Source organism: Peromyscus eremicus, chromosome 8a (genome assembly GCF_949786415.1).
Source record: "Peromyscus eremicus chromosome 8a, PerEre_H2_v1, whole genome shotgun sequence".
Taxonomy (NCBI): Eukaryota; Metazoa; Chordata; class Mammalia; order Rodentia; family Cricetidae; genus Peromyscus; species Peromyscus eremicus.
Genome location: NC_081423.1, coordinates 39,274,663 through 39,286,232, shown reverse-complemented (window position 1 = coordinate 39,286,232; position 11,570 = coordinate 39,274,663).

Below are 11,570 nucleotides of genomic sequence, written 5' to 3'. Positions count from 1 at the left end.
ATGTGATTGTTTATTGTTATTATGATTCTGTCATTATCATTATCATCATCTGTGATGCTTGAGATCAAATTCAGGTCCTTGAACGTGGGAGGCAAGCATTTGAGCTACATCCCTTTTGTGAGTGATGACATATTGCTTTGTTATTTAAGCCTGCAGCTAGCCCAAGCCTGGGTTGTTGTTGTTGTTTTTGGTTTTTTTGTTTTTTTTTCTGAAGGAAAGTGATAAATTCCTGTGATCTCTAGACCCCTGTAAATTATATTTTGAATACTTATAATGCAAAGATTCTTAATTGATGTGTGCCCTTTCCCTGATCTTAAAGATTGTCTTATGGCTTTGCAAGCATATGGCCGTAAACACAAAAGGGCCAGAAGAGGATACGCATGCCACTTTCTTCCATCAAAGATGATGGGGGAAATGAATAAACAAGTAAATAAATGATTGAAGTAATGTTTTAAAAGAGAGATGGAAGGACTAGGGATGTAGGTCCTAGGAGGGGGCTTGTCTAGAAAGCACAAGGCCCTAAGTGAGATACACAGTATTGCAACAGAAAAAAAAAAGGAGGATGAGGAAGAGGAGGAGAAAATGTATAAACAAGAAGGGAGGAGGGGTAGGAGGGAAGAGGAAGAGAAGGAGAGAAGGAGGAAGAAGAGGAAAAGGAGAAAAGAAGGAAGAAGAGGAGATGGAGAAAGAGGAAGAGAAGGAGAGGAGGAAAAGAGAGGTAGGGGAGGAGAACAGGAAGGATAAGGACCCCTACTTTGACTTCAAGCCCTGTCCCAACTCCATCCATCCAATCTCACAGAGCCTCAGAGGTGGCTTCAGGCTCAGGGTAATAAGCACCAGGTGCTGTCCAGTGTTGTATCTCCTGAGGCTGCTGGGAGTATCAGTGTGAGATGACAAGATGCTTGGGGTGTGAGGACTGGCATGTCTGAGCCTGCCCGGATGATCCAGCACTAGGAGAGCTTTACAATATACACTTCGGCGGTAACAGCTGAGCATCGTACTGAGTTGTAAGAAACAAACTGCCAATGTGGAATAAACGTGTATGTTGGTACCAGTACTGGAGGGCAAGAGAAGAGAAGGTTAAGTAGCCAAGGCAGCATCCGTCACAGGGGATCGATAACAACCTCATGTGTACTACATGTTGCCATCTTACTTGAAAGTTCTATGGAACAAAACAGATATTTTACACTTCCTCTTCTTTATTTGAAGGTGGCGCCCTTGGCTTTAAATACAAACAATCATTTCACCGTATCACTGACAGACTAAATAAAGGTATGCCAACAGAGAGGCCCTGCATTTCAAGTGCAGGGTCTTAACAGTTTTTAAAATCAGAACTTGATGAAAGTGACCACTGAAAGACATAGCTTCTGGCCACTGAAGCCACTGACATTGGTCAGAATGAGCTCTCCTGTTGGGCCTGCCATCCTTATCCCCCATGGTTCCATTGCCTGTGCACTTAAAGAGGAAACACCAATCGAGGATTGACAGCTTGGAAAATAGACAGGTTATTTTAAGTCACTTTCTTCTTCCTTTCTTTGCATCGCTGTGGTTCTGTTCCCCTCAAAAGCTTTCAAGAAATAAATGTTTCTCAACCTTGTAAGTTAGCTCCTTTCTAGCAATGATTGTGTGCAAGAGTGTGCATGTGTGTGTATGAGAGTGTGTGTGTGTGTGCATGCGTGAATGTGTGCAAGTGTTTCTGGGTGTTTATATGTGTATGTAAAGAGGCAGAGAGTTGGAGGGGAGACAGAAAGAGAGAGAAGATAATTGGTTTTATTATTTTAATTAATCATAGTTGGTCACTGCTAAGTTCTGTAAGGGTGGGGCCTTGGTCCCTCATGCTCACTGCTATACTCTGACTCATCATTAAGCCTGGAACATAACAATTGTGCAAATATTTATTGGGCTGAAACAAAAATGAGAAAAAGAAAGACACTGAAAGACTGCTTGTGGTACACACTCACTCCCATGAAGGTCAATCACTAGAGTGGATGGTTGGAATCAATTGTCTAGAAGGATTCAAACCCAAGTCAAGCAAAGTTGCACCGCATTCTCTCATGTGGTAGTTGACTGGTTCTCTGGCCTCTCTAGTCTAGAAGCTCTCTGGTGACAGGGACTTCTTCTTGTTCATCATTACTCTCAATCCTGAGAACAGAGCCCACCAATACAAACCAGTCTATCCTTTCTCACACAATTGTTTGCATATATAAAAGTGAAATAGCATAACATATAAAAATACGTCCATTTTCCAAGTATCCCATTCATGCATTGCCCTTCAGACAGCCTCTTCTCAATCCCACCCTGTTGATATTGTGGGAGGAAGCATCACTGCAAACCCAGGATTTTTCCCCTACTTTCCAGCACCTCCCAGTTCTTCAGTCTCCTCAGTATTTCTTCTCCTCACTCCTTCCAGTACTAGAGCACCCACCCTTAATTCTCACAAACAATGCTCACTCTTAAACTAAGCATTTCATAGCTGAAAATGAAGTCAAGTATTCCCTCTCCCAAAGTGACCTGAGTCCTGATCTCAACTCTGAATCATACTTATTATCTCACCTTAACGCCCTCTCTTTCCCTATAAAGCTCCCCCTCACTTGAAGAATTAAGAGACTTTCAAATAATGCAGGCTTTTGATGTTGCCCTTGGTTTCCTCTGAAGGTAAGATCCTACTGCTGAAAAAATTGCACACTTCAAAAACAACACTTGGAGGATTCCAGATGGAATGATTTGGAAGCCTCCTCCCGGAGGACTAGCTCTCTTACTATCTGAAGGTGCTATGCAAACTGCCAAGGGAGACAATCAATCAACAGTCCTCCACAGATGTAAAGCCTATGCACCACGACAATGGCCAACTAGCAGGATACCCCCCAGAGTGCAACGGTGGCATTCATATCTTGGGGACAAACAACAAATGTCCAGTTGGACTTAAGGCCCACTTGATAGGAAAGAATTCATGCCTGGTGCTGCAAACCTAGCCAACTACTTGTGGCTGGTGAGGTTACAGATCCCAGAGACCTACTCCTCTCATTCTCCTAAGCCAGTATCATATCTAATGTGAATCAACTTTTGACCGAAGCGAGTTTGAAGTTGTGGTCAAAAGAAGCCCAAGAACAGCACTCCTGGCCCAGCTACCACAAGCAAATTCCTCATCCTTTGACAGCAGTATCTGTGTTCCTCTCCTAGGACACACATTCCTATCTGTCCTGTATTGCAGCAATGTATATCAAGGCCTTGACTCTTCATCAGTGGTTTTCAACCTTCCTAATGCTGTGACACTTTAATATAGTTCCTCATGTTGTGGGGACCTCAAACCATAAAATTATTTTCATTTGCTACTTCATAATTAATTTTGCTACTGTTATGAATTATAACATAAGCATCTGTGTTTTCTGATGGTCTTAGGTGACCCCTGTGAAGGAGTCACAACCCACAGGTTGAGCACCACTGAGCTGTATGAATGCAGATAACTGTCTATTACTGAAACATGCATAGAATAATTCAGCCAATGGTTTTCCCAGGAATATAAGGACAGCCTTATGCCTGAACCATAGTGTATAGTCCACACACTTCCCTGACAATTTCTGTGTGGAATTTGCACAGACATGGAGAAGAAGTAGGAGCTCTTCAGCCCTGGCAAAGCACACATGGGCTACAAATACATGTACATCGAATATACAGAGACTTGATTCATTGTGATCTAAAAGTCATCAGTGACTTCTCCACAGCCTGAGTTTCTACCCTGTCATCACATCCTAAAAAGCAAGACCTTAGGAGGTCAGAAAGGAAGGTCAGGTTCCAAAACTGTGGTATCCATTTAGGCTCGATCAGATGGTAGATCACAGCAAAGGTGCTTTAAGACACATGGACCATTGACATCATATCTTGGAGAACAGAGCTGCAGTGAGAAAGGAAGAGTGCAGTCACAGTGACCGCTGCCTTGCCATCACCTAGCACACAGACTCTGTCCTTGCTCTGATGCTCCTTGTCCTTGACGTTAGGACATAACTACAGCATTCTGGGAAGGCTACCAAGTCCCAGGCTTGGGGACATAGATCTCTGAGTCTAGGCTTAGACTTCTACAGAGATGCTCACATACTGCAGAATCCTCTTAAAGTGTTAACATGCTGGAAGAGGGATATGAATGCTGGAGCATGATCTAGTGGAGAGAAGTTGGCCCACCAGGTCCACTGTTTTCCAGTGAGACTCTGAAGCCACCTCTGTGTCTTGGTGCCCTTATATGTATATTGGACAATGTATACACATGCACATATAGATATGTGCACCTACATCCATGCAGATGTATATAGATTTAATATTATTTGTGACAGGTTCTAGAAAGGCCTGTGAGTTGCAGCTTCTTTTCATAGGAATTTAGACCTGTCAAGTCATCAGAGTAGCTGAGTTTTGTTTTCTATCTAACATGGGGCAGGAGGAACTGAGCCCCAAAATAGTGATGTCATTTTTGGGAAAATAGAAATCCATTCTCCTGTCTTGGGGATGAGTTTTCCTATGGGGAAATTCACTTTCTCAGTCTTAGATCATAGAGCTCAGGAGGGAGTTTTCCCCCACCATCCTATAACTCAGACATAGGGAATATACAAAACAGTTCACCCTGGGACTGCACAAATCAGATGCCAGTCACAGAACACCAGAAGAACTGCAAAGGTCAACGCAAAGTGACCTCCCCCTGCCCAAGAGAAACTTCGGTGCTTAGATCCTTGTTTCTGCTGTGATTGGGTTGAGAATGGCAACAGAAAAAAAGTCAAGCCATATGGGTAGGGCTTCGGTGTGGGGGTTCTCTATGTAGGTCTCATGAACTCGGAGAGAAAAGAACCCTAAAGTGATTGGAGCAGGAAAATTGTGTTAACAGGTGGAGTCTGAGAATAATCAACACAGAGGAAAGAAAATAAAGAGGTGGGGGCCGGAGAGCCGGCTCGGCGGCTAAGGCACTTGATCCTCTTATAGGGAACCAGAATCTGGTTCTCAGCTCCAGATCAGGCAGCTCACACAGCATCTTTAACATCAATTCCAGGGGATCTGACGCCCTCTCCTGGCCTCTGAAGACACTGCATGCACACGGTGCATGGACATTCAGGCAGGTAAAATACCCACACAAGTAAAATTAAAATGAAACGGATTTCAGTCACCTGACGCCAAGGAAACAAGAACAAAGCAATACTATGTGTGGGAGGCAAGAAGGGAAGTAGAAGCGAAAGTGTGAGTTCATGCTGAAAGGGGGCCCTTCAGTGATTGATGCATCCCGGCTAGAAAAGAACTCTATAGCCATCCATGGCTTTGTTAACGCTGTGTGCCAAGGGCTCAATCATGGTGCAGACGTGAGACTCCAATTTAAAGAACTGCCTTCCACTTTATGAGACAAATAACTGGGTTGTGAGCCAGTCACAATGAACAAGGCAGCGGAGAAATCCCCTTCCTTCAGGAAATGATTGACTTCCCTGGGTCCCCGGAATAAAATTAATTTCTAGAATTGCAGGAAGTAAGTGCATAACAATCACATTTTGAAGAGGCAATCCACAGATGCCTGTAGAGGGCCACTCAGTCTTCTCCCAAGCAGAAATGACAAGGTCTTCATTGACAGAATGAGCAAAGGACCAGAGCTGTCAGTTCCACACCAATCTCATGCTTTGGGAAATGTTTACATAATTTTGCATGCATTATAATGACATCGGCTCTCATGTTTATTGGTCTTAGCATAATAAGGAAATTAAAAAAAACAGCTTTGAATATTACCTAGAATAGTCCAGAGAATATGGTTTCAAATCAAGCTTTTGATTAAAAGAATAAGAAAAACATCTATTCAGGTCTGTGCCCAAAGTCATCCACTTCTGCATGTATCGCTCTCACGAACACATGCATACATACCACACACAATTAATTAAAGAAGAAAGATGAGGAGTCACTTCCAACCTCAGAGACTCGGGGCTGGATCTGTTCCACTCGCTGTCAGGTAGATACTCTCCCTCCACACAGGCGGTGACAACTAGGATCTGTGTACTCAGTCACCTGATGCTCTCAGATTGTTGTCCTGTTACCCTACCAGCTGCCAGGCCCATCAGAACTCCTTTCTTAGGCCATCGTTAACAAGTCCAGAAGAATGTAGCTGCTATTGTCTTGGGGAGTCAACTACACTAGTGCTGCCCACGGTGCTGTATGGAACAGCATTCCTGCAAGATGACAGGAAATAAGCATTCCCAATTTAGAAAACAAGAAGAATGTTTTTCTTTTTTAAATACGGAATAACATAGTTTTACTATGGTGATGTGTTTCACAACACACAGAATGGGGTACATGTTACTTTCCAAATTACAATTATTACAATTCCAAACCCACAATTATTATCACAGTTGAGTAGTGACCCACACTGAGAGGATTACCAGGTATCACTCCGGTTGAGGAGCTGTTGGCCATTGATGGCTACTAGGGAAGGGAGAATCACCTTTCTTTGAGAGTGTGGCCACTTATAGATTGCTCGTGTCCCAGCAGATGATCCCACTCCCGTGTGTTCATGGGCAACACTAACTGAACACTCATGGGTTAGTGAAAGATGAGGACATGGAATTGGGATGGAGTAGGTCTGGTATGAGTTGGAGGGGAATGGGTAAAAGAGGATTTAATCAAAATATATTGAATATGTATATGAAATTTAAAAAATCCAACAAAGTGACCCAGGAACCAAAACAAAGTACATCCCATGTGATGTGGCAATCCATAAGCAAGACATTATTTAGGAGTTGAAGAACGTGCTGAGAGTGGGCTCTCCTAACCCTGAGACTGGGTCGATCTGACTGCTTTCTGACCGTGTGATACAGTACTGTGTAACGTCCGGGAAATGGCACTTCAATTTCCAGAATCCAACTAGGGAACCATTTGAGGATGGATTTGGATTTCTTAGAATAAAAGTCCCAGGACGTGCATTCAGACTGAAGGCTAATGCTTGCTTTATTTCTCTCCACCCATCCATCACATTTAAATCTCATCTGCCACAGAAAAGACACTGACCATAATCTGAAAACACAGAGACCTCTCCAGCCCACGTCACACTGGCTCTCCACCTTGCCCATCCTACCCACATGATTTTATCTCCCCTTTGAGAGAAACTTCTACTCATTCTTGTTGGAATCCACCCAGCCCGTCCATGCTCACCTCCACTCACTCTCTCACCTCCTCTCCAATCCCTCTCCCACAGCCCGACAGCAGGATGGAAGCAGATGCTTGTGTTTAATGTCTCTTCACTGGCTTTCTGTCACTGCGACAGAATACCAGAGAAAATCAACTTAAAAAGAAGAAGGCTTTATTAGGGCTCAGGGAGTCAGAGATTTTCACTCTGTGGCTGCCACACTCCTTCTGTTGTGTTGAGGCAAAGCACTACAGTATGGAGCAAGCCACTTACTTCCAAGAGGCCAGGAAGCAGAAACAGCCAAGTTGGAGGTGGGGCCAGGATACCGATAACTCCTTCTAGAACACACCCCAGTGATATCACTTCCCCCAGCAGACTCCACCCTCTGAAAGTTGTAGGCCTTTGGGGACACCAGCCCTAAAGCATAACACTCTCATTCACAATTCTTAATTCTTATTTTCAATTCATCGTTGTGGTCTCCGTTCCAAAGGCAATCCTTAGGAAGTCACCTGAACAAACATTCCTAGCTCAAGAAAGCACGTTGATGAAGTTTGATTTCCATTATGAGTGGGGGGCATGGACTTCCAAGATGTCACTAGCCCTCAAGCCCACCCTGTGGTGGGTCTTTCCGTGCTCATGAGGAGGTTTGCTATTGTGAGTCTGAAGCCTGCCACCAAACTGCAGCTTGGAGTCAATGCTGTAGTTCCCTAAAATAGCTAGTAGTTTTGTTCTTAAGCATGTGCTATTTCACAGAGCACTGTAGGCAGTACCAATCCAGTTGACTCCTCAAGACAGTAACCCATTCTTTAGGATTTATTAAAGAAGGGCTTATGAATGAACGGTCCACAAGGGTGTAGGAATAAAGCCTTAAAACAAAGTTCCAAGCCACAGAGACATCTGTAGACTGTGAGAGCTCACATCCACCAGGAGCAGAAATCATCAGCCTCAATCCCTAAACAAAACAGACACCCACAGCTCTGAGTGGATGCGACCTGCCCTTCCTTGACAGGAGACTACTTCTGGCTCAGTAAATTTGCTGTTTGCACCATGACACACTTCAGTAGAAGATACAGATACCAAACACATCCCCCCACCACCACAGGCCCTGAAGGGCTAACAAAGGTAGCTACAGAATGTCTATGCAAAGGGTGCTCGGGGTGACAATCTGAGTGAGTGCAGAGGGTGGGTGATTTATGTTTTATTTCAATCTGCATGAAGCAATCGCTGCTGGATGAAATCATTTCTTGAAAGACAAAATCCAGTGTGTTTGACACTGGGGAAAGGAGACAGTCCCCGCGCCTCTGCATTTATCTGCCATTAGAGACAGTTCTAGTAACAGAATGATGGGACGACTGCAAAGAAAGGACAGCCCACAGTGCCCAGGGAAATCAAAGAAGGGGACAGCCCAACCATGAGGATACTTTCATCTCCACCCACCATAGACAAAATATTTTAAGTTCCTGTTTGAGACAGGAAAACATGCTGTTCCACATTTGGCCTAGTGAGTGAGATTCACGGCATGGACTCAGGGGGTCTTGCTGGACTGAAACCTCCTAGCTATAGTCAGAACCCTTCATAAGAACTGAACCAGGAACCTTACAAATGCATGCATTCCTCTTGCCCCTCAACCAAACACCTTTTGACCAGGCTTTCAAGAGTGATAGCTACAAGTTTCCACATTCATAAAAGGGAGCGTGGTGAAGCTATGTCTTCCTAGATGAGGACCAGAGTTTGAAGGGTGCTCTCTTGCAGTCCTGTCATTGGGTGATGTTGTGGCAGGTTTAGTTCATGTAAGCACACTCCACGATGCTCCTGGGAATCGAATCTATAGGATCCCATCCCTGTTAATAAATGGCATATAATTGTATCACCAAGATCCCCACTGGCAGGAATAGAAATATGACTTTATACAGCCGACCTGGCTGTATTGGGCTAACAGTACAGGCTTACCTACCTAGCCATGTGCTGTCAACAAACCCTGTCCAGAATTATAACTAGAATAATAAATTGAATGTGTGTGTGTGTATGTGTGTGTGTGTGTACAGTCTACATCAATGTTCTTCAGAATCTCAACAGTAAGAAGCCAGGCACTGGAATGGCCTCAGCTTTGCCAATACTGCTTTACAGAACCCTAAACAGATTAACTACTCCCCTTGGTCTCACTTCCTTAACCTAGAAAATGGAGACAATTATAATCTGAATTAGAAATTGGGGGGACAATTACTTGAAGTACCACCCTTAAGGTATTTAGTGTAATCCCAAGTACCTTGATATAACTCAGTACATCAAAGCTATTATCAACACCATCAATATTTACGATTTGGACAAGATTTTGCGGTGTGTGTAAGAGAAAGGGAGCTGGAGAGTGACAGAGAGTGTCTATGCTATATGTGTGGTATATGCTCACATGACATGTATGTGAAGATTCATGTTCTGTAAACTGAAGAGGACAAAGGAGGATGTAGGCATCCTGCTGGAACACTTTCCAACTTATTCCCTTGAGATATTCACTGCCTGGACCTGGAGGTAGGCTGGCGGCCAGTAAGCCTTTTATCTCCTCTCAATCTCCCCACAGCACAGGGATTACAGAGATGCACAGCTTTCTTTATGGATGCTGGGGAGTTGAAATCAGGTCTTTGTGCAAATAAAGCAAGCCCTCTTCCCCACTGAGCCATCTCCTCAGCCCCTGGTTTAAGTGTTATGCAGCACTTCATATAAAGCCTGTCGGAGTCCCCAGTGAGCAGCTCTGCCCTCTGCACCTCCCAGGAGTCTAGAGACACTTCACTTCTCTAGCAATACGCCTACCAAGCTCCATGGCGGGTGAATGTTCAGCATCGATCTTAACTTGAACCCTTAGATCTAGTTCTCAGAAATGTGTTTATTCAACAAACAATGCAACACTTCACGAGTGCAAGACATTTCTAAACACTTGGTATGTCTAATGCCCCATGAGTTAGATCACTTCCTCTCTGAGTGAGAAGAGGAAACTGAGGCACAATGAGGATCAAGAACATGCCCCAGAGTGTATTCCGACAGGCAGTGTGTGCAGAGCTATGGGCCATTTCCAGGCAGATTAGCACAGAATCTGGGCTGTCACTGCCATGCCTGGGTTCATAAACCAGCCTCACAGCCTACTTTCTTAGTCCAGCCCTTCTTGAGTGTTACTGGGTCTCCTCACCACCCCATATGCTTCAAGTCTACTCTGAATCCTCCATTCTTCTTAGCTCATCCTACCCCACCACGCATCTTCTTGTAGATCCTATGGTCTAGACTACAGCCTAAGACATCAATCCATATTCTTGTAAAATTCCCCCCAATAGTGCCATCAGTTCCTCCCCCTGACCCATATTAACTGGTCTATTTCACTTGCAAGCAAAGGGGACCAGGTGGCATGTCCTAATTTTGTGCACGTGTGATTTCACCTACCCACTAAGATGTGATCGCCAGGAGACAGTCTCAAGCTTTGTCTTGTTTTATCCTCACGATCATCCGCCTACCCTAACACGGCTCAGACATCTTACAAGGCAGAACAATGTGTTGTCAATTTGATTGCATCTCCTGATCACCCCCTCACACCGCACACATACACACCAGCCTCCTGCCCCAGCAAAATCAGAAAGACATAATTTTGTATGTTAGTCGAGATCGCCATCTGGTGGTTTTTTCCTTAAACGGTTTACAAATACTGTGCTTTAGAGGTAACAGGTGAGCCAGACACCAAGAAGAAGCACTTGCGATCAGGTCAGTAGAAGCCAGCCCCTCCACATGCAGTAAACCACAACTGTGTGAATGCATAGCACCCTGTCCTAAGAAGGAAAAGTCATGGGTCAGGTGAGCCAGGTGCAGAGCATGTGCTGACGTCCCATTTCATGCCTGGCTATTAACCCCTGCAGACTATTTCTCTCTGCCCTCATTTTTCTACCATATTTTAATGGTGGGAGTAAACTGTACCTTTGAATTATTTCTTCTCCTGTCATCTGCAAATGAAGGTGTAAAATTAACCTCATGTCTCCCATTTAAACACCATCTCACAGAAAGATGGCCTGTCCTTAGCATGGAGATTTTTATTTAATAACCCATGTCTTAAGGGGGCAGCATTGTTGACCGATGTAGAGACCTCTGTTCAAACTCTTTTTTAAAAAAAATTAAATTAATTTACAAACCAGTGGGGCTTCGTAAGGCTTCTTCATACCTCCTTGGTTTTGGTTAACACACTTTCCCCATCTTCTACAATACACCCCCTCCATTTTCTACCCTCATCCATGCTTGAACTTTAGATAGTGATTGGTCAGAGAGGTTACAGAGGCATCCAAAAACAAACAAGACAAGCCATTGCTCTTGGTTGCCCTTCATAACTAGATAGTAAGACCCTATTGCTGAAGACTCCAAACACTTCCGTTGAAGGCATAGAGAAATCAGTCTTGGACTAACCAGG